The sequence below is a fragment of the Saccopteryx bilineata genome, chromosome 8 (genome assembly GCF_036850765.1).
Source record: "Saccopteryx bilineata isolate mSacBil1 chromosome 8, mSacBil1_pri_phased_curated, whole genome shotgun sequence".
In the NCBI taxonomy this organism is placed as follows: Eukaryota; Metazoa; Chordata; class Mammalia; order Chiroptera; family Emballonuridae; genus Saccopteryx; species Saccopteryx bilineata.
The window spans coordinates 59713931-59735511 of NC_089497.1; the positions used below are offsets into that span (position 1 = coordinate 59713931).

The 21581-nt window shown below is 44.8% G+C and overlaps 1 long non-coding RNA gene across 1 annotated transcript; it reads right to left on the reverse strand.

The window, feature by feature from the left end:
• Nucleotides 1–7586: 7586 nt before the first annotated feature.
• On the reverse strand, nt 7587–19892 carry LOC136311908 (uncharacterized). Its single transcript, XR_010726847.1, has 3 exons — nt 19510–19892; nt 17836–18077; nt 7587–9860 (listed from the first exon to the last, which is right to left on the reverse strand). It is a non-coding gene; the product is annotated as an uncharacterized lncRNA (long non-coding RNA).
• Between the last annotated feature and the right edge of the window lie 1689 nt (nt 19893–21581).

Genomic DNA, 21581 nt, shown 5'->3' on the forward strand with positions numbered 1-21581 from the left:
AAATGTATTGGCTATCACTGTATTAAAAGGTCTACCACTTTTTGGTATTAGTTATTTCTCAGGGTCCCTGAGGTTCTGTGACTTGGAATTGAAACAAGGTACATTGTGAAGAGAGTGTGCCTGGTGAATCTTTTTGCTCATGAGGGTGGGGGTTCACTGGGCCCATTTTTACTCCCCACCTGGTCTGGTAACTCATATGACAATTCTGTTAAGTGATAATATCTTTTATATATATGTAATATCATATATATATATAAATAGATTAGAGGAGGGGAGATAGTGAGGGAGACTCTTGCATGCACCCTGACTGGGATCTACCCAGCAACCCCATCTTGGGATGATGCTCAAGTACCAAGCTATTTTTAGCGCCTGAGGCTGATGTACTCAATGGAGCCATCCTCAGAACCCAGGGCCACACTTGAACCAGTCAAGCCACTGGTTGTGGGAGGGTAAGAGGGAGAGGAGAGGAGAGGGAGGAGGAGAAAAGCAGATGGTCGCTTCTCCTGTGTGCTCTGAGTGGCAATCAAACCTGGGATGTCCATATACCAGGCTGATGCTCTATCCACTGAGCCACCAGCCAGGGCAAAAATTTTCTTTGCAAAAAAAAATATTATATATATACACACACATACCTCTTTTGAAAGTGAAAATGTCTAAGAAAGTGTAGTTCTTGGGCAGAAAGTGGAAGTTTTGGGGGGAAATCACTGCTAGAACGGCATTTGCAAATTTGAGATTTCTCAAAAGAATCCTGCAAATCATCCATTGCTTCTCACTAGAAATATTTTAAGAGTGCTATGATATGTGGGGGTTTTAAAAACCATTAAACTTCATACATACAGAAAAAGCCCATAAAACATACCAGTAAAATAAACCATTATAAGACAAGTATTTGCATAACCACCACTCAGATCAGGTAACAGAACATTATCAGTACCCCAGATCCCCTTCCTGTCACACCTCTTCCCACCAAAAATCAATTTTGTTTTGACCTTTATGGCAACTACGTCCCTGACTTTCTCTCCTCCCACCACCTAAGTATGTACCCCTGGTCCCTGAACACCGAGATTTCATTTTGGTTGTCTTGACCTTCACGTCATAGAATCATACACATGTTTTGTGTCTGGCTTACCTTTCTTAACATTAGGAATAATGCACTCATGTGGCTGGGAGCCTGCAGTTTGCATATTTTCACCACCACACTAGAAAAATATCCTACAATTTTCTTATCCATTTAACTTTTGATGGGCATTTGGGTTGTTCTGTTTGGTGAGTATTCTGAAAGGTGCTTCTGGGAAAATTCTCATCCATGTGCACAAACTTCTGTTGGGGTTTTCCTGAGTATGGAATTGTTGGGTCACAGAAAGTAAGCGTAGCTTCCTCTTCAGGAAATACTGCTACACGGTGTCCAGAGTGGTTCCACCAGTCCACGCTCCCACCAGCGGGGCTTAAGAATTTCCAATTCTCTCTATGCTCACCAAAACCTGGCATCTCCCATCTTTCTTATGTTTTCTGTCTAAACGAGGTTTGAAGGGCATCCCAGACAAATAACCAGAGGTTGGGTTCTACCAGATCAAGTTCAACTCTAAAGACCTATACTATTTGTAAATAAGCACAAAGAGTTACTTTTTCAGAGGAAGACCCATTATGCTTTAACATGCAAAATATTATTATAAATTTCTGAATTTAATGAATACATTATGATTCTCTGAGTTACAGAAGCAGGCTGATTGTGGGTGGGCTGCTGATACAAAGAGGTAGACTTCATATGATAATTCAGAAAAGTTTTCAAGATAAAAATGGAGGCAGGGATGGAGAGATCAAGGACACACGGAGGCAGGTCGAAGCCCTGGGGAATAGCTCGAAAAAAAGCGATTAAGAAATTGGAACCATATAATGATATGGGTCTTTTGGTTTTAAAAATGTGCATTAATACTATTTATTATATTGCTCTTTATAATTTGCCTTTTCCCCTCAAAATATTTACCTAATATATTCATTTCAATTACTATATGGTATTCATTTCAATTTAAACATTATATTTATTCATTCTTATATAGATGGATATTTATAACAATGGATTTTAACAATGCTGAAACAAACATATTTTTGGGTTTTTATATTTTTTAAGGTATGAAATAAAATTAAGCTAAAGCAAATATGGCAATTTTGGATGTTGAGTCTAAGAATGTCTGTTACATTCTTTTCTGGATACTTCTGTCTATTTAAAGTACTTCATAATTTTAACATATTTTAATATTTAATATTCACCTAAACAAGGCACAGAAATGGAAGAGCACTTGAATGAGCAGATCCCAGAGTCTTACTGGCTGAGGTGACCAAGGAGCCTGTGGAAACAATAGGGACCAGATCCACAAAGGGTCAACCTGAATGCAGCTTAGCAAACACCTGATGCTCCTCCCCAGCCTCAAGGGTGGCTGTGTGATGCAGTTCTGAAATTAGACTGATATGGAGGGGTCTGATTCCAGTGCTTTTGGAATGAGGCCCATGGAGAACTGTGCAGTTCTTAGACTCTTTATCGAAAAACTCAGGAGATTAAATCAATCAGGCAGAGCTGTAATGAAAATAAATGCAATCACAGACATAATTGGTGGTTATACCAGTCTGCATTTAACGAGGAAAGCGGAACCACTATGAGAGGTAGAATAAAGGATCTGTGACGTAAATTTAACCATCAGTATTGTGGCAGAAACTGAGGAAGGGAAGATCTGGAAGGGGACAGTTGGAGGATCAGAGAAAACTCAGCACCAGGGACCACAAAGTGATGCTGGTTAATAAGTGTATGTACGGTTCTGCATTTGATGGTGGCCTGAAGCCACTACAGGTCCTCAGGAAAAGCAGTTGGGGAAGAAGCAGAAGAGAGTAAGGACAAACTGGAACTCACAAGGACAGAACTCATTTCATAATGGTCAGCTCAGGTCTAGTGGTAACTTGGTGGTCCATGGAAGGCATCCAGTCTTTATGAGGTTCAATAGCAAGGTAGAAACTCTCTTAAAGGGAACTAATTCACTGTAGCTATGGCACAGTTTTACACTCCAGTTTTAAAGGTCTGTAGTATGCTTTACCAACAGAGACCGGCTAAAGGTTCCATACAGCTGCCTCATCTGCTGCAGACACTTCTAGCACAAATGGATCTGCTGAGGCATATGCTCCATTCAGGTGGCAGAGCCGCTTGATTGCCAGGCTGGGTCTGCTGCAGAGTCTTCTCATTTTCTGGACTGCACTCAAAAGTCACAGCAGTTCAGGTTACCCAATAAGTGAGTTGAAGTACCGTGCTCAAATGAAAGACAGTTGCCCACAAAATCCAGAGGTTCGTGGGGCGTTCCACCATTTCCTCATTAAGGAAGGCCAGATGCTACAACTTCTCCTTCACTTTGGACAGAATATCTCAACATGTCCTGATCGCTGGACTCAGAAATTTCACAATCGCTGGTCCTTGAGTTTTTCGAGATTTATTTTTCTCTGTTTGCTTTTTTCTTACCAAGTATCCAAAGTAGCCTCTATTTCCTGCCCATGAGGACCAATTAGCATGATATCATCAGCACAGTCGGCCCGTGTGATATCCTATGACATGGAGAGACCATCAAGGTCCCTGAGTTAGATTATGATAGTAGATGGGGGGTTAATACAGCACTGAGCCAGGGCAGTGAAGCTGTATAGTGGAACATGCTATCAGAAAGCAGACTGCTCCTGGTGGTCTCTGTTAAGAGTTATAGAGGGAAAAACATTTTCCAAATCAATAGCCACCAGGGGTTGCATCAATTTTTGTCAGTAACAAAACCACACCTGGCCTGACCTGTGATGGCGCAGTGGATAAAGTGGCAATGTGGAACGCTGAGGTTGCCAGTTGGAAACTCTGGGCTTGTCTGGTTAAGGCACATATGGGAATTGATACTTCCTGCTCCTTCCCCCCTTCTCTCTCTCCCCTCTCTAAAATAAATAAATTAATTAATAAATTAATTAAATATTTTAAAATTTAAAGAAAAACACCACACCTGGAAAAGGGACTGCAATTGGAGTTAGCACCGATTAAGTTTATGATAATCTATTGTTATTCTCCAAGATCCATTTATCAGGCCAAACAAGCAAGGTGAATGTGGATCTGGTGGGGTTCACCATCTCTGCATTTTTCAAGTTCATGATGGTGGCCATACCTCCAGAAATTAATTTAATTTTTTGTAGCTAGAGGTGATTCTATTGCCTCCCACTTGACTTTTCCCACCATACTTGCCCTTACTCTGTGGATAAAGAAACCATGCAGAGAGTCTACTGGTGGCTGAGTATGTCTCTTTAAATGATCAATTCTGGAACTGGGGAAATAACTACAAGGTGTTCAGGAGCACACTGAGCTCACTGTGCGATGGGTCAAAGGCAAAACTCCAGCAATCACTTGACTTCCAGGAGCCCCTATTCAAACTGTGGACCACAGTTTGAGATTTGTCAATTCATAACCAATACCCAGTGATTCTTGAAAGGTGTGGTCATTTTTCTTCCCCCAATGCAAAGTTATACTGGTAAATGTTCTCAGGTACTTTGGGGAAAAACTAGAAAAAAGATTTACTGTATAAATTTTGGATTGCATAGTAGTTCCTTCCTCATGGGCTCAACAACTCTCTTTCATTCAGATGGCGATGGGATTGAGTGAGAACTGACTGGCTTAAGTCTGTGAGTTGATTGAAGGTGCCATGATTTTCTACTGTAATCAAATCATCTCTATTTGCCAGACCTAGAGCTTTTCAGTTTATATAAATCAAATAAGACTTGAGTAAGCCACTCATCATTTTCAGTTTTCAGGATGCTATGATCAATTAGTCAATGCCAAAGAGCTCTCTGCAGGTCAAACCATTCTGATTAATGCTTTGGCTCTGCTGTTCATTATGGTAACCACCTCTTCTCAGATGATTAAGTGTCTTACACTTGGCTTCTACCACCTGGACACCCTGTCCTTATCTTCATGAATTCATGGAATCCACTTCAATGGCTACTATAGGTTCTTCAATAATACTGCCCCACCCTCACCCCGTGAGGTCTGCATACCATATAACAAGGCCTTGGGGAAGGAAGTGTCCCTGGGAGCCTCCTGAAAACATAATTAGAAGATGGGTAAACAGGTTGCACACAATAAATCTACTCCTGAGGTCTGATTTCCTTAACTTTTGGCTACCTTCCTCTGCATTGTATCAAGAAAGTTCTAGCATTTCAATTGCACTAGATATAAGCCATCACTGGGTCTAGATTTTAATTCAGTGAGTGGTAGAGACACTCAAAACTACTCAAAGTAACACACTAATTTGAGAATCTCTGCTCAGTGGACCTATACTGACATATTCGGCCTGATTCAGAATTGTATTGCTTTCACTCTGATACAACATGAAAAAGACCCATTTGTATACATATTCCTCAGGTTTCTATGAATATAAATTGGCAGAACTTTGCAGTTCTTTGCTGTATATGTATTTTCACATGGGTCACACTTTGATCCATAACCATTGGGGCCTGTGGAAACTTGAATCTAGTGATTGGTCGAGAAGCAATGAGAGGATTTGGGGATAGGTCTTGAGAAGAATCAATACTTTTCTGCAAGGCACTTGAGGTCCTTGGTCCTGGCCCAGGTCCATTGAAAGTTTATTCAGAAAAGTAGACTGAGCTCTTCAGTTAAGAGGAAAGTGCTTCTACTACTTGTAAAGAAGGTTCAGCAAAATTCAGAATTCAAGCTCTCAGCTTCCTCTGACTCTGACCATATGTCTCTATCTCAGTCTTCAGGGTCTCACTTCTTCCCAGTCAATGTCCTAACTTTTAATGTAAAAGACTCTGTGAAGTTGTAACTTTAATTTGCATCATTCAGCCCAGGATTCGACTCTGGGATTGATTTTGAGAATTCTTGGCCCTGTAGCCATTGGAGCTATGGGTTTTCCTTAGCCAGGCCTTAAATCAGAGACTTAAAGACCTCAGATCATAATTTTCTTTCTCCCGCACACTTAGAAATTACCTAACAACCCTTTTCCCCTTCTTATTTTCACTGAAATAACCTGTGGCAACAACTACTTGGTCATCTAAAGCCTTGCCTTCTATAGGCACTTTTTTACAGGTTAACAAGAAATATTTCATGTAGCTGGTTTGACACTACAGACCATGAACAACCAGTGTCCCCTTTATCACTGGTATTAGGATCATTATGCCTTTAAGTATAATCAGAACAGAGAGCCCATTCCAGAAAACAATTCCAGAACCAGTTCAGAGAATCGTCCTTTCAGTTCTTTTCCTCATAGTTTCATCAGGGAAACAGAGTCACTCTCAATGATACAAAACAGAATTATTTTAAATAGGGATTAGACCTTTCACAATTGTGAGAGAAGCTATGGATATAATGGTCTGGAAGAGAAGAGTTACTATCCAGGCACCACAAAGAGCCGCTGGGGAGGTAGTCTGGGGAGACTGCTTCGGTGTCTCCTGGTGGTTCTGAAGTTACTGTGGTCAGGAAGACAAGCTGGACCTGAAGCAGAAGAGAGTGAGAACAACCTGAGGCCCGTGCCTGTCTCTCACCACATCTAACCTTGACAATATGCGTGACCTACAGAAGAAACGCGCACCCCCAGCCTGCACTCGTGCCTGACCCAGGACTCAGTGGGAGCTGGAAAGGCTGCAGAACGAGCGCCGGCCCTGTGCCAAGGCGGTAAACGAGCAGATCAGTAACAATGCCTGTGCTGAGTTGTGGTGCTACCTGGGAACAGGCACCGACCTTCCAAGTGGAATAATTATTCTCTTACACCACCTTCTGACTCCCATGCCAGTTTCTCTTGTAGCCAGCTGGAAGGCAGGCCATACAAAGCAGGGAAATCTGGGAAACATGGTTGAGCTTTGCTAGGCTGGTTCAGTACAAAACAACCAAAGTGGTCAATATTTGGTACCTCTTCTTTAAGGAGCTCAAGATCTAACCTAAGGATCAATACCTAGAGGGAGATGCCAAGAGAAAAGGATGAAGGGGAGCCATGTACAAACTGAAATATGTATTGGTCTAAATTAAGACTGTGAGATATTACTCATAAAATGCAGCTCCAGGAAGCCAGAGGGGAGGGAAGACTTCGTTCCAGAAAATTTCTGTATTTGACAACAATGATGAGAACCTGCCACGCTCTTTCTTCCAGGGCATTTTATGGCTTGGGAAGCGCTTTTACATCCATCAATTCATTTATTTACTAAATACATACTGGGCGTCTGTCCAATGCCAGGCACTGTGCTCGGTATTTTACATATGCTGGCTCTTAATATGATATCTCCTTTATATTTCATTCACTGCTATTTTACATATAAAGGAATTATGGCTATAACTTTGAGAATACAGAGATGAGCAAGATTCTGTTCTTACTTTCTACAATAGAACAGGTGTTGACAAACTTTTCTGTAAAGGGACAGATAGTGCGTATTTTAGTCCCTGTGGCTCCAGACAGTCTCGATTACACTGCTCAACTCTGCAATTGTAGAGAAAGCAGCCACAGACAATACAAAAATGATCGGACATGACTGTGATCCAACAAAACTTTATTTACAAAAATAGCTGGTCGGACAGATTTGCCTTTGGACGCTCGTTTGCTAACCCTGCCCTACAAGGTCACATGTAGAGGACTAGCTCATGATGAGACGGTGTGGTAAAGAGGTCTGTGTGCAGGCAGAGGGCATAAGTGGTTGGGGAGATTGGGGAAGCCTCCATGCAGCCTGTCTAGGATCATGACCTGGGTGGTCTATATTTCCAGGCCACTGCCATCCATGACCCAGGAAATGGCTGGCAGACAAATGCAGGGTGGGATTCTGGAGCTTATATCCAATCAGAGCACACGTCTCCGTCCTGCACTGTCTTTCTATGAACGAGTTTTTGGTGTGGAGTTTGTGGTCCACTGTCACTTCCCCCTCCTCTGTTAACTGCCCCCAACATGTCTGGCCACCCGGAGTTCTGCATCCATGCAGTGTGTGTAGATCCAACTTCACCCTGGGATGGTACTTCCTTGTGTGCCTCCTCAACTTCTTCTGACCCGGAGCTTGGAAACGATGCTTCCTAGTGAGTGGGCCACCAGTTTATACCTCCTAGAATCCCCTCTGGGTAATATCCTCAACGACAGGTCTGGTTCCTGCCGGGGGGAAGGAATCACACGTATTTTTGGTTGGATGTTACAAGGAGGCAGGCTTCAGCTTGGTACAGGGAAGAACGCCGTAAAACAGCAGACACAGCCTCGAACTGGGATGAGCTCTCTGGGGAGATGAGTTCATGACGGGGGGTTGGACTGCCGGCTGGATGACCATCTGAAGGAAAAGGACTCAGGGGCTTCCTGGTCTTGCTGTCCTACTAACTAGCTCTGTGACCTTGGACACATGTCTTGATCTCTCTTAACTTGGTTTCATCATTTGAAAATGAAGATTATGCATCTTTCATATGGCTGTTGTGATAATTAATGAGAATGTCATTCAGATTCTTAACATGCTCCAGCCTGGCACAGAGTGGACTTAAGACCACCTTAGAAGAACTGTGACAGCAGGTGGGGTGGACTGAAATAACCAATGAGGCCTGAGGTTTCCAGTTCTTTGATACATACATCTAATGAGGATTTCTTGCCTTATATGAAATGATTTCATGGAATCCTAGAAACAAAGGTCTATGGCTTCAGAGGATCTATTTGGGAGAGCCCTAAACACAAAAGGATTTTATTTGGAGGCGAAAACAACTGTGGGGGTTTCATGCTTTATGGTTTTTCATGTGTATAAGCAGTTTTGGGTAAAAGACATTCCAGCATAAAGTATTTCCAGTCCACCTGAAGGAAGTTTTACTTTTAAAATGTCTATATTTGCAAAGCTTTTATGAACATTTGGGGGAGGGGAGGAGGGAACATTCTTTTTTAAAAAAACTTACTTGCCACTTGTTTAAGATATTACTCAGTGGGTTAGTATTAGAAAACAGGCATACATTTCTGTAAGTCCTCCACACAATGAAAGTATCTGTATTTGTGAACCAAAAAAAAAAAGAATGCAACTTCTTTTTCTTAACACAAATGGACAGAATCCCAAGAGACTAGCGAAGCAAGAAATTATCAAAGCTGCGTGCGGTATTTACCAAGTAACTTTGTGCCAGTGCCCGGAGGAGCCGCCGCCACGGCTGCCGAGCCCATCGCCCTGGCTGACCGGTGCCGAAGGGGCTCAGTGCCCTGGGACAGAGGAAGCAGGAAGTTTGCTGAACCCTACAGAAGAAAAAGGACGCATTCTGGAGAGTCCCAGCAGGTGGGGGAGCCCCTTTGCACAGGGAAGCTCTTTTGACCCAGAGCACACACAATAGAGCTCTCTCAGAAGAGAGGGTTTTTTTTTCTCCTTTTTTTTTTTTTTTCCATGGTTTCTTCTTGGCCCTGGGGATTTGTTCTAAGTGGCTTTCTCTGTGTGTGAGTTGTCTTGGCCTTTCTGAGTTTCTTTCCCTTTGGAACTCTCCAGCCTTTCCATTGTGCGCCTTGTCCTCGTTAAAAGGCTGAGTCACTCTGCCCCACGCTTTGCAGCCTCCACACCCCCCTCTGACTTAAGGTAACCTGGCCAATGTCTGGTGGCTCAGGAGGGGAAAGGGCACCTTTATCACCCCTCTCAGCGGCAGGCGCCCCCTCAGGAGCATTTTTGAGGGACAGAGGTTTCAGATGAAAAGGTGTCTGTAAAAGGCTGACAGGAGCTGCTTCGGCCAGATGACCTTTAAAGAGCTTTTCCAGTTCTGAAATTCTGCAATTTTAAACTGACATGTGCCCCCCGAACCATGCTGTTTGAGGAAGAGCAGACGGAACTAGAAATGTGCATGACTCAGAGGAGCTGCCCTTAAAATCCTTGGAACACAGAAAGAAAGAAATAGGTTAGTTTTAGTATACGTGGCCTCAGAAGGCAGAGCTTTTGGCTGGAATCGGATCATAGCATGGGAGTTTATAGTTCAGACAGAAGAGGAGCTCTGATTTCGCAGGGCCCCAGGTGTAAAGCCAGAACACCTGGTTTCAGATCCTGACCACTGCTGACTGTCACGTGACCCTGGGCTAGTGGCCTCAATTTGCAGAGCCTGTTTTCTTTTGGGTCACATGGTGATGAGAAGATTGGGCTTGCTTCTACCATTGGGCTATTGTGAGGATTTAATAGGATAAGGAAAAGTGCTTATAAATTCTGAAGTTCTGCAGATTTAATCTTACTGTCCAGACCCCTAATTTTACAAAGGAGATAACCAAAGTCTGGAAAAGTTAAGAAACTCATGTGAGACTGTGCAATTCGGTCTAAGGCAGTAGGTGCTAAGGTCTCACTAATAACTATATTGACCCCTGGGGTAAAGGTTTGGGGGACACCTTGGGACCATGACATAACCCCAAGTTCCCAGTGAAGTTTTACTCATTGTTAATTTCCTTTTCTGATTATAAAAATAGTACATGCTCACTATATGAAACTTGTGGAATACAATAAGCACAAAGAAGAAAAGTTAAAAGCATTTTCCATGATTCTGCTATGTGACTATATTTACTATTGAAATTTTTATTTTTTTTGTATTTTTCTGAAGCTGGAAACGGGGAGAGACAGTCAGACAGACTCCCGCATGTGCCCGACCGGGATCCACCCGGCACGCCCACCAGGGGCGAAGCTCTGCCCACCAGGGGGCGATGCTCTGCCCCTCCAGGGCGTCGCTCTGCCGCAACGAGAGCCACTCTAGCGCCTGGGGCAGAGGCCAAGGAGCCATCCCCAGTGCCCGGGCCATCTTTGCTCCAATGGAGCCTCGGCTGCGGGAGAGGAAGAGAGAGACAGAGAGGAAGGAGGGGGGGGGGCGGGGGTGGAGAAGCAAATGGGCGCTTCTCCTATGTGCCCTGGCCGGGAATCGAACCCGGATCCCCCGCACGCCAGGCCGACGCTCTACCGCTGAGCCAACCGGCCAGGGCCTGTTGAAATTTGATATATACCTTTCTAGGGTTTTTTTTCTATGCATGTACATATTTGAATGTAATTGGAAGAACATTTTATACAAAGTTTTGCACACTGATACTTTATTCACTTAACAGCTTGTTATGCACTTTACCATTAAAACTCAATACATAGTGTTCAATGTTTGCCTAATGGTTCACTCTATGCTTACCTTGGATATAAAGGTTCTTTTGTTCTTTTCCAATTTTTTGTCATTATCAATAACACGTTGAACATTCTTACATCTTTACCAAATGCTGTAATTAGTGCCCCACCATTAAGCAAATGTTTCCTAAAGATTTTTCCAGATTTCTTCGGCCACTCTTTAAAACTCAAGTGCCTTGTCTTTCATAGATTCTCCCAATGTTAGTTTGCCCCAAAGTGTTATAGGCTTACCCTGATGACTTGTATGGTGTAGGCCTAAAGTCTATTGAAAATATGTTGTTTAAACATATGTATTTACATTATTTACTTTTGAGTTTCATTTGTCTTTCCTGGTTCAAGTTTCAGATTGGGCATGTGGCAGTTGGTCCCAAAGATGGCTTTCAAATGAACCTCCTATGTCCATGTTGCTGGGAAGTGCCCTCCTCTCCAGCTGCCACCACCCCATGACTCACATTAGGGCAATGCATGCAGCAGAAATGACCTTTCCAGTTACAGTCTGGGTCTCTGGGAATACTCGTTCTGAGAAAAGCTATTGCAGATAAGAAGTCCAGCAACCTTGAGATCATCCTGCTGTGAGCACTCCTGCACAAGCCTCATGGAGAGGGCCGCCAAGCCAGGCTGTAGTTTTTTCAGCCACCCCAGTTGAGGCTCCAAGCAAATGAGTGAAGAAACCAGTTTGGAACCCCAGCCTAGTTAAGTATTCAGATGATCCCAGTCCCAACCTCCATCTGGTTGTAACCAAACCCCAAGAGGGACCACACAGAGGCTGAACCCAGTAAATCCACAGATTATGCTAATTTTGAAGAATAAAAGGTGAATAAGACATGGACCTGCTCACTCCCAGAAAGCCCTGCTCTACTGTGAGAATGCACACAGGAGGCAGTGACCTGATGGGGTGCAGAAATAACGAGCCTCACAGTGGGCTGGTTGCTCTGCTAGGGGCTATGGTGGTTCTGCCAATAGAGTAGGGAAAGATTCTGAAATGCTGACACTGAATTGCATCTTGAAAAATGACTGGGAGCTTGCCAGTGGACATAGTGGAGGAGAGACAGCCCAGCAGAAAGACCCATGTGTGAACAGACAGCTTATCCATGTTGGAGAAGAGCAGGTAATAAAACCAGTGGAGCAGCATTTGATCATGACAGCCTCATATATCAGGTCATAAAGCAGAAATTTTGTCTAGCCAAAAATGGGGAACCAATAAAGAGATTTTAGTAGGCAAGTGACATGATAAGATGTACTCTTAGAAAGATCTGTGGCTACCTTCTTCCACGCAACAAATGTTCATCAAAGACCTACCTGTTTATCGAGCTGGTAATGGTTGAGCAATGATGTACAATAGAAACGCAATGGGATGCCTGACTAGAGGTGGTGCAGTGGATAAAGCATTGACCTGGGTGCTGAGGTTCCAAGTTTGAAACCCCGAGGTTGCCAACTTGAGTGCAGGCTCACCAGCTTGAGTGCAGGGTCGCTGGCTTGAGTGTGGGGTCATTGATGTAATCCCATGGTCTTGAGCCCAAAGGTTGCTTGCTTGAGCCCAAGTTTGCTGGCTTGAGCAAGGGGTCACTGGCTTGGCTGGAGCCCCCTGGTCAAGGCACTCATGAGAAGCAATCAATGAACAACTAAGGTGCCACAACTATGAGTTGACTCTTCTCATCTCTCTCCTTTCCTGTCTCTCTCTCTCTCTTTCTGTGTGTGTGTGTCTCTCTCTCTTGCTTAAAAAATAAAATTAAAGAAAAAAAATTCAATATGAAACATGTATATAATTTTAAACTTTCTAGTGCCATGTTTTAAACAGGAAAACATAACAAGTAGAATTAGTTATTTTTTTAATTTTTATTTTTATTGATTGATTTTACAGAGGAGGGGGAAGGAACAAGAAGTATCAACTCACAGTTGCTTCACTTTAGTTGTTTATTGGCTGCTTATTGTATGAGCCTTGACTGGGCAAGCCCAGGGTTTTAAACTGGCAACTTTAGCATTCTAGGTCAATGATCTACCTACTGCGCCACTACAGGCCAGACAAGAATTAATTTTATAGTAATATATTTTGTTTAATCCAATAGTTCCAAAGTGTTTATTTCAACAAGTAATTAATATACAAATTTTTTAGATATTTAACATTATTTTATTCTAAGTCTTTGAAATTGGTCTGTATTTTACACTTACGGCACATCTCAACTTGGACTAACTACGTTTCAAATGCTCAGCACACACACACATGACTTCTGGGTATTGTGCCCAGCGGGGAAGCTCTAGGTTCAGGAGACACAGTGGAGAACAAGGTAGGAGAGGCTTCCGCTCTCAGAGTTTATAGTCTCTGGTTGAAGGCTGACTATTGAGAATAAACCAGCAAGCAAGTAAATAAGCAAGATTGTTTCAGAGGATGATAAGCAGTGTGAAAATTTTAAACAAGTAGAATAAAAACATTAAACTATGGTGGTCTTTGCCTGGGTAGCAGGTGGTGGTGGTCAGGCAAGGTCTTGCAATGGAAGGGACACTTACGCTGACCCTGAGTGACAAGGTGGTGTCAGGTGTGTAAGGCTATTGGGGCAGAGGCTCACAGAATTGTCATTACATTGTTCTTCATTTTCTGCTTTTCCTCCAAACCCATAATGGCATTGTGGACAGATGTCATCATTTTCAGTTAATTAAATGTCAAAGAAGTGAATATTCTAAAAGCCACCAAATTATACACTTTAAAATACTCGAAATGGTGACTTTTATGTTGTATGAATATTTAAAAAAAAAATCAGTTGCACCTCCTTTAACTCACTGATCTCACGCCTGGTTCAGAGTGGTCCTTCCCCCCCAGTCAGTTCTCCTTATGCCTTGAAGGATCTGTGTGGGGAAGTTCTTTCCACCTTCCTCTTCCTGTTCTGGACTTCTTTTTTTAATGAATTGGAGCAGGAAGGGAAGGTCATTTTGTGTTTCTGGCCTCATGTGTGGTAGGGAGGTGGCTTTACTCTGGTTCTTCGGGCTGCAGTGGCCTCCACCAATATGGCCGTCTCTCTAGTGACTATGTTAGTTTAAGCTTCATGTTGGTCCCTTTTGTAACAGTGCCCATCAGACCAAGGTCCTGCAGGCGTATATCCTCCCAGCTCCCGCTCTGAGGGGCTCTCTCACGTGGTAGCCACTGGGCAGCCTGTGGCTACCGTCCATTTTGTGCTCAGGGCCTGCTCACTGGGAACAGCAGGAATGGCCAGAGACACGCTCAGAGGCTGCAGGAAACTGGGGAAGGTGGCTGTTTCTCCCTTTGTCAGCATAGACTCCACACTCCTTCCTACTTCCTGTTGGTACCTGCCAGACTATCAAGGCCAGAAAGGAAGTGGGTACTGTCTCTGCTTACATGTACCCCCTCCTTCAGGGCATGTGTGATAAGCTGTCCCAAGAATTCTCTTGCCCTTTTCACTCTATTTAGATGGTGGTGTCAGGGTGGGCTTGCGAGTTAAACCCTCAGCAAACAAGTGGCTGGTGACTGAAGTATCAGCCCCCTTGGCCTGAGACTCCCCAATCTCTACGAGAGATCCTTGTGGAAGACCCTTCCCCTTACCTGGCCTCAGAGTTGGTGTGGTCCCTTCCTTCCCCACAGGGCAGAGCAGGCCACGCTCTGGAACAAGGCCAAGTGTGCCCTCTCTTCTTCCCCTCACCAGTCTTTGAAGAGGGAGAAGTTTCAGGGTGAAGGTTGGCAGTAGGCCTGGTTTTGCCACCCCTTAGTAAGCCTTGGGCAGGGTTTTCAATGCTTGCTGCCCATAGAGTCACCTGAGGAGCTTTGTAGAGCACCAATGTGGTACAACTTTAAACTCTGCCATTATCCACTGCAGCTGAAATAGATGTATCTTAGCATTTCCACTCCTAGATAATATACTCAACAGAAACACCTACACATGTGTGCCAAAAACAAGAATATTCATAGCAGCATTATTTTAAGAGCTAAACAACTGCCAGTAATCCATGTTTATCAAGAGTAGAGGCCCTGGCCGGTTGACTCAGTGGTAGAGCGTCGGCCTGGCATGCAGAAGTCCCGGGTTTGATTCCCGGTCGGGGCACACAGGAGAAGCGCCCATCTGCTTCTCCACCCCTCCCCCTCTCCTTCCTCTCTGTCTCTCTCTTCCCCTCCCGCAGCCAAGGCTCCATTGGAGCAAAGTTGGCCCGGGTGCTTGGGATGGCTCCATGGCCTCTGCCTCAGGCGCTGGAGTGGCTCTGGTCACAACAGCGACGCCTGGATGGGCAGAGCATTGACCCCTGGTGGGCGTGCTGGGTGGATCCCAGTCAGGTGCATGCGGGAGACTGTCTGGCTGCCTCCCCGTTTCCAGCTTCAGAAAAATACACACACACAAAAAGAGTAGAATAGTTATGCCTGACCAGGTGGTAGTGCAGTGGATAGAGCAACAGCCTGGGATGCAGAGGACCCAGGTTCGAAACCCTGAGGTCACTGGCTTGAGCACGGGCTCATCTGCATTTGGCACAGGCTCACCAGCTTGAGCATGGGATTGCTGGCTTGAGTGTGGGATCATAGACATGACCCCATAGTCACTGGCTTGAGCAAGGGGTCACTGGCTTTGCTGGATCCCCACCCACACACTGGTCAATGCACACATGAGAAAGCAATCAATGAACAATGAAGGTGCCACAATGAAGAACTGATGCTTCTTATCTCTCTCCCTTCCTGTATGTCTGTCCCTGTCTGTCCCCTTTACCTCTCTCTCTCTCTAAAAATAAAAATAAATATATATATCAATGAACAACAGTTACTCAAAACAACATGGGTGAATCTTACAAATAAGATAGATACTGAATCAAAAAAGTAAGACAAAGAGTGCATACGCTACAATTCTGTTACAGGTGAAACAAATATACGGCGTTAGAAGTTGGGAGAACGTTACTTTCCTGGGGACAGGGACGGGAGGGACACACGGGGCTGGGCACACGGGGCTGGGGCTCTGGGCTGCACGGAGTCCTTTTTTCCTAAATATAGGCAGTAGTAACATGTGGGTATTCACTTCATGAAAATTGGCCAAGATTTTTATATAATTTTCTGATGTATATTAGAATTAAATTTAAAAGCTTTAAAGAAAAACAAAACAAAACACCAGTGCTGGGCCTGTACCTCCATGGACTTTGATTTTATTGGTCTGCGGTGGAGCTTAAAAAAATTCTCCAGGTGATGTGTGAAGTCAAGCCTGAGAAACACATGTTGTGCCTGATTCCTGTCCTCCCTCTCCAGATGTGAAGAGCCTGGGCTTGTTGTTTCCACCTACTGGCTGGTAGTAACCAGTGCTCAGCATCTGGTCATGATGAGGAATAAGAGAGAGGTCAGGCTAGAGATGCAGAACACCTAGTCATCATATAGAGATCAGCACCGCTGAGCGTGAAGGAGTCAGGGATTGGTTAGAGCAGGGGTCGGGAACCTTTTTAGCTGAGAGAGCCATGAACACCACATATTTTAAAATGTAATTCTGTGAGAGCCATACAATGACCTGTGTACGTTACGCATTATCCAATAAAAATTTGTTGTTGTCCCAGAGGACAGCTGTGATTGGCTCCAGCCACCCGCAACCATGAACATGAGTGGTAGGAAATGAATGGATTATAATATATGAGAATGTTTTATATTTTTAACGTTGTTATTTTTTTTATTAAAGATTTGTCTGCGAGCCAGATGCAGCCACCAAAAGAGCCACAACTGGCTCGCGAGCCATAGGTTCTCGACCCCTGGGTTAGAGATTGCTTAGAGTGATGGCTCCCAGGGGCTAGGGTGGCTATGGAAAGAAACAAACTAGTTAATAAGAGCCTGAAAACCATGTATTTAATTACCATTTAGATTCTTTCCAGTGTAGAGAGTCTGAGCTTCCTCTAGGTCCTCAGTTGGGCAACAGGTGAATTACGACTCGAGGCCCCACCAGGAACACAGACGGCTCCCAGGTTTTCCCCCTTCGGATGCCACCCCGCTCCATCTTCTTCCCCCACCACCTCAGTTTCAGGAGGAAACGTGTGCCGGTGCCGGGAGACAAGCGCTCACAGCACACAGGGGCCCGCTTACTCTCAGTGTTGCTTAGGAGAAGTGGAAGAGAAGACAAGACCATTGTAAGTGCCTGCAGCCAGAGAGGCAAGGCCAGGGCTGGGGGCCCAGCTGGGCTCCTCTTGACTTTAGAAGAGGAAGCAGGGCCAGGACTCAGCAGGGTGGCTCACCGTATCCCCAGACTGAGTGGGTAGGACACATTCTGAGCTCCTCTCAATAAAGGGCATTGCTATTTCAACTTCCAAAAGCAGATTATGTTGTGGCCAACTAAGGAGTGAAGTCACCTGTTCACAAACCCATGTGTAGAAAACTTTTCTGCATAACACTGCTCGGCTCCCTGGGTTTGAGAATTTGGAAAATGGAAGTCTGGAATAAAGGGCATCATCCAGGGTCACAGAGATAGAGGCAGAATGTGTAGTTGATGGGAAGAACAGTGCCTCTGGGGTCAGACAGACTAATGCAAATCTGCTGTGTGACCTTGAGCAAACTTATTAACCTCTCATTTCCTCATCTGTAAATGAGAGTAATAATGCCTACCTAGCAAGCTTATTGTAAGGACCAAATGAGAAAATATATGGAAAATGCCTGACACAAAATGAGTGCTCACTAACTAGAGGTTTATCAGAATAAAGTATAACTCCCCATAGGTATAAAGCCCCCTTAAATGAGAGGTAGAAACTCACAACAGAAGGGCTAGTTGATCACTGTCTGGGTGTCCCTTGGTGCTGGATAGAAACACTATCCTTGGGAGTGATGTTTCTCTGGAGCTCGTCTTGATGGTTCAGCAGAGTTTGTCTCCTTCATGGAGTTTGCCATGGTGGCTGAGGCCCAGGTGGAGACAGCTTCTGAGTGAACCACGGGGGGCCTTCGCCACCTGCTGAAGACCAGCAGCTGTCTCCATTGTACTGTTTCTCCTTCCCTGGAACTGGGGGAATTAAAGCAAAAGAGCAGTTGTTTAGAAGCAGGAATTATGATAGTTTCTTCAATGACTGAGAAATCAAGTAAATTAACAATTTTACAAATTTCTTTTCTAAAATGTGCTCCCCACTCCCAGTTGAATGAACTGCTCAGACCACTAATTTTTTATTCATTCACTCATTCAACAAATATTTGAGCATCTTATCCATCTTAGACACTATTTTAGGTGCTTAGGAACACAGCAGTAAACAAAATCCCTACCTTCGTGGAGCTTACATTCTAGAGCAGGGGTCCCCAAACTTTTTACACAGGGGGCCAGTTCACTGTCCCTCAGACCATTGGAGGGCCGGACTATAAAAAAAACTATGAACAAATCCCTATGCACACTGCACATATCTTATTTTAAAGTAAAAAAAACAAAAACAAAACGGGAACAAATATAACATTTAAAATAAAGAACAAGTAAATTTAAATCAACAAACTGACCAGTATTTCAATGGGAACTATGCTCCTCTCACTGACCACCAATGAAAGAGGTGCCCCTTCCGGAAGTGCGGTGGGGGCAGGATAAATGGCCTTAGGGGGCCGCATGCGACCCGCGGGCCGTAGTTTGGGGACCCCTGTTCTAGAGGATTCTAACCATTTGAGGAAAGCAGTAACGGGCTCATGCCAGCCTGGGAGGCCTTTCTGCTCTGAAGGCTCTTCCCCCAAATTGCCGCAGACCCTCTGACTTCGCCCTTCCTCCAGCAGCTGTCTCCATTTCCTCCTCCACTTTAATGATTCCCCTTCCCTAAACCATTCCCCTGCTCCTGGGGGGATTAAAGCAAAAGAGCAGTTGTTTAGAAGCAGGGAATATGAGTGTTTCTTCAATGACTGAGAAATCAAGTAAGTTAACAATTTTACAGATTTCTTTTCTGAAGTGTGCTCCCCCACTCCGAGTTAAATCAAGTTGCTTTTGTCTTGTAGCTGGTGACCTTCTTTCTGAGCATAGCTAGCCTGTCTCAGAAGGGCCTTCTCCCCTCCCCAGACCCAGGCTTTGGGGTGTATCTTTCATAGCAAACATGGCACCCTGACCCCACCTCCTTTATCACTTGACTCTGGTTGTGAAAAGAAAGAGAAGAAAAGTAGGTTTGTTTAGTAGGAGCTCGTTTCTGAAGCCAACGGGGAGAATAGGATTTGAAACAAGAAGAGGCTGCATTTGGGGTCAATGGTTAACCAGTCAGATTAATAAATGCTAGAAGGAGGAAGTAGCCCGTGAGTAAAAAAGGCAAGAAAAAATGTCTCCCGGTGGTTCAAAAGCCAACTAAAGTTTACCAAGGTCCGTGACCTGCGGTTAAAGTGTCCTCAGAGGCCAGCGCTCATCTCATTCCACCTGAGAAGCTGCTGCCTTTCGGAGAGCCACCTGGCTCTGCTCTGAGGCACAGCAGCCCAACACTGACCTCTGTCGTGCGGCCCGCAAGGACCTCACCAGGATTGCCCCGCAACGGGCTCTGGGCTCTGCCCCAACTCCACAGACTCCTTTCCTGGGAACCACCTCCTCCATTTCCGCAGGCTTCCTCCCCCAACACAGCTGCCGCCCAGCTCTGGGATCGGATGGAGAGCTTCAGGCCCGGTGAGAACTTTGGGCTGAGGTTAATCAGGAAAGAGGGCTGGCCTGGCCTCCGTTCTGACTTGCTCTAGAAGTTTTGGCACATTCCTTGCCTCAGTTTCCTTGCTGTTAAAATGACGGGTTGTCCTGAAGCTGTCGTTGACAAACTTTTTCCATAAAAGGCCAAACAACAAATATTTTAGGCTTGGGAGCCACCCAGTCGGTGTTTCTTGCAACTGCCCACTCGCTGCGTAGAGTGAAAGCAGCCATAACTGATATGTAAATGAGTGGGTGGGGCTGCGTTTCAATAAAATTTCATTTACAAAAACAGGCTGTGAACAGGATTGACCAGTAGGCTGTAGCTTGAGAACCCCTGGACAAGATCCCTAAGGAGCTTTGTAACACACAAATATCATTGAAGCCTGACTTATAAATATTTTACAGAGAGAAAATTTAGGCCCAGAGATACTAGATGACATTGTCCAAGCCACCAAGTATGTGAGGGAGCTGGAACTAGAAGTAAGGTCTCTTGGCTCTAGTCCACTGTGGCCCTCAGTTCTTTCAGGGACAAAGCACAGGCTGTTTTGGGCATGTGGGGCTTATCCCAGCAACCTTTGCGTGATTATACTGGGTGAGGGTTGTGGGAGGCAGCGCTGTCTCTGCGCTCTCAGGAGGACTTTCTGGCTCGGGAGGGCCCCAGACTGAAGTGACAAGGAACACTATAAGAATGGGGGCAAGCAGTGGGTAAAACATAGGCCTGTTCATTTTGAATCTGAGAAAACTGTGGCTTCAAAGAGGGAAGTCCCTGTGTATTCCATGTCATAACCTCGGCTTCCGAATCTGCATATGTTGACCTTCTTTTCACCCAGATGGTGCTGGAGGGAGGAAGGCCCCACCAGCATGTGCTCTTCCTGTGTGACTAAATGTTCCACCCAGGGGGCTCCTCCCAAGAGATCAGCTCCCGAGCCTGTTCTTCCGTGGCAGAAGCTACGTGGCCCAGCATAGCTATTTATTGTTACACTTCCATGACATACTTCCTTTCAAACAACTTTGTGTAAATTTGCTTGGGACTAGTTGTTCCCTGGCTGAAGATCCAAAAGCTTTTACGATGTTACTTTGTTTTTTTCTTTGCCCCCGGCCTTTGCCCAGCAGAGAGAAGTGACCATCAATAAAGTCCAATGAAGTGAGGTGACACCTCTTTCACTCAGAATCTCAAGATCCCCAGAGTCTAGCCAGTGTGGCCCTCTTTTCCACATGCCACTCTCCAGGTCCTGCATGGACGCCTAGATAGAATCCTGGCCACAAGTTTCTGGAACAATACTCCCCATCACCACTGCCACCCTATGACTTCTAAAGGTGAGGCAGTGCACACCACCTGCCTCTATTGATCTCCAGGGATCAGCCCTAGTTCTGTTTGGTGGGACAAGATTTTGTAGAAAATTTGCATGAAAAAAAAAATAAAGCTTAGGAATTAGTCTGCTACAGGGATTTTCAGCCAGATGAGGAAGGAAGATGAAGGAAGATGTTCAGAATTGGCTTCAGCATGAACCTGGATTAGGGAACTAGACTGGTTCTGGGGGGTCATTGAAGGAAGTTTCTCCCAGAAAGTACATGAGGTTCCTGGTCAGCCAGCATCTTCTAGCTGCAGGGTCAGCTCAAGACGATCCGTACCTGGAGCCATAGACCCCTCAGGCTACTTTTGGACATTGTTAATGTTACTAAATGGGGTCTGGCAGCTAGAACACCCCAGGCCATCATCACAAACCTTAAAATGAACAACAAAGGAGTCTGAGTTCTCTAGGTAACTGTTTCTCTGGCCTTGTCACCCACTCTTCCACCACCCATACCTCTCATATTCCTGCCAAACTCAATCACAGCAATCCCTGATCTGCCCCTGCTTTCTCACGCCTGCCTTTGCTGCCA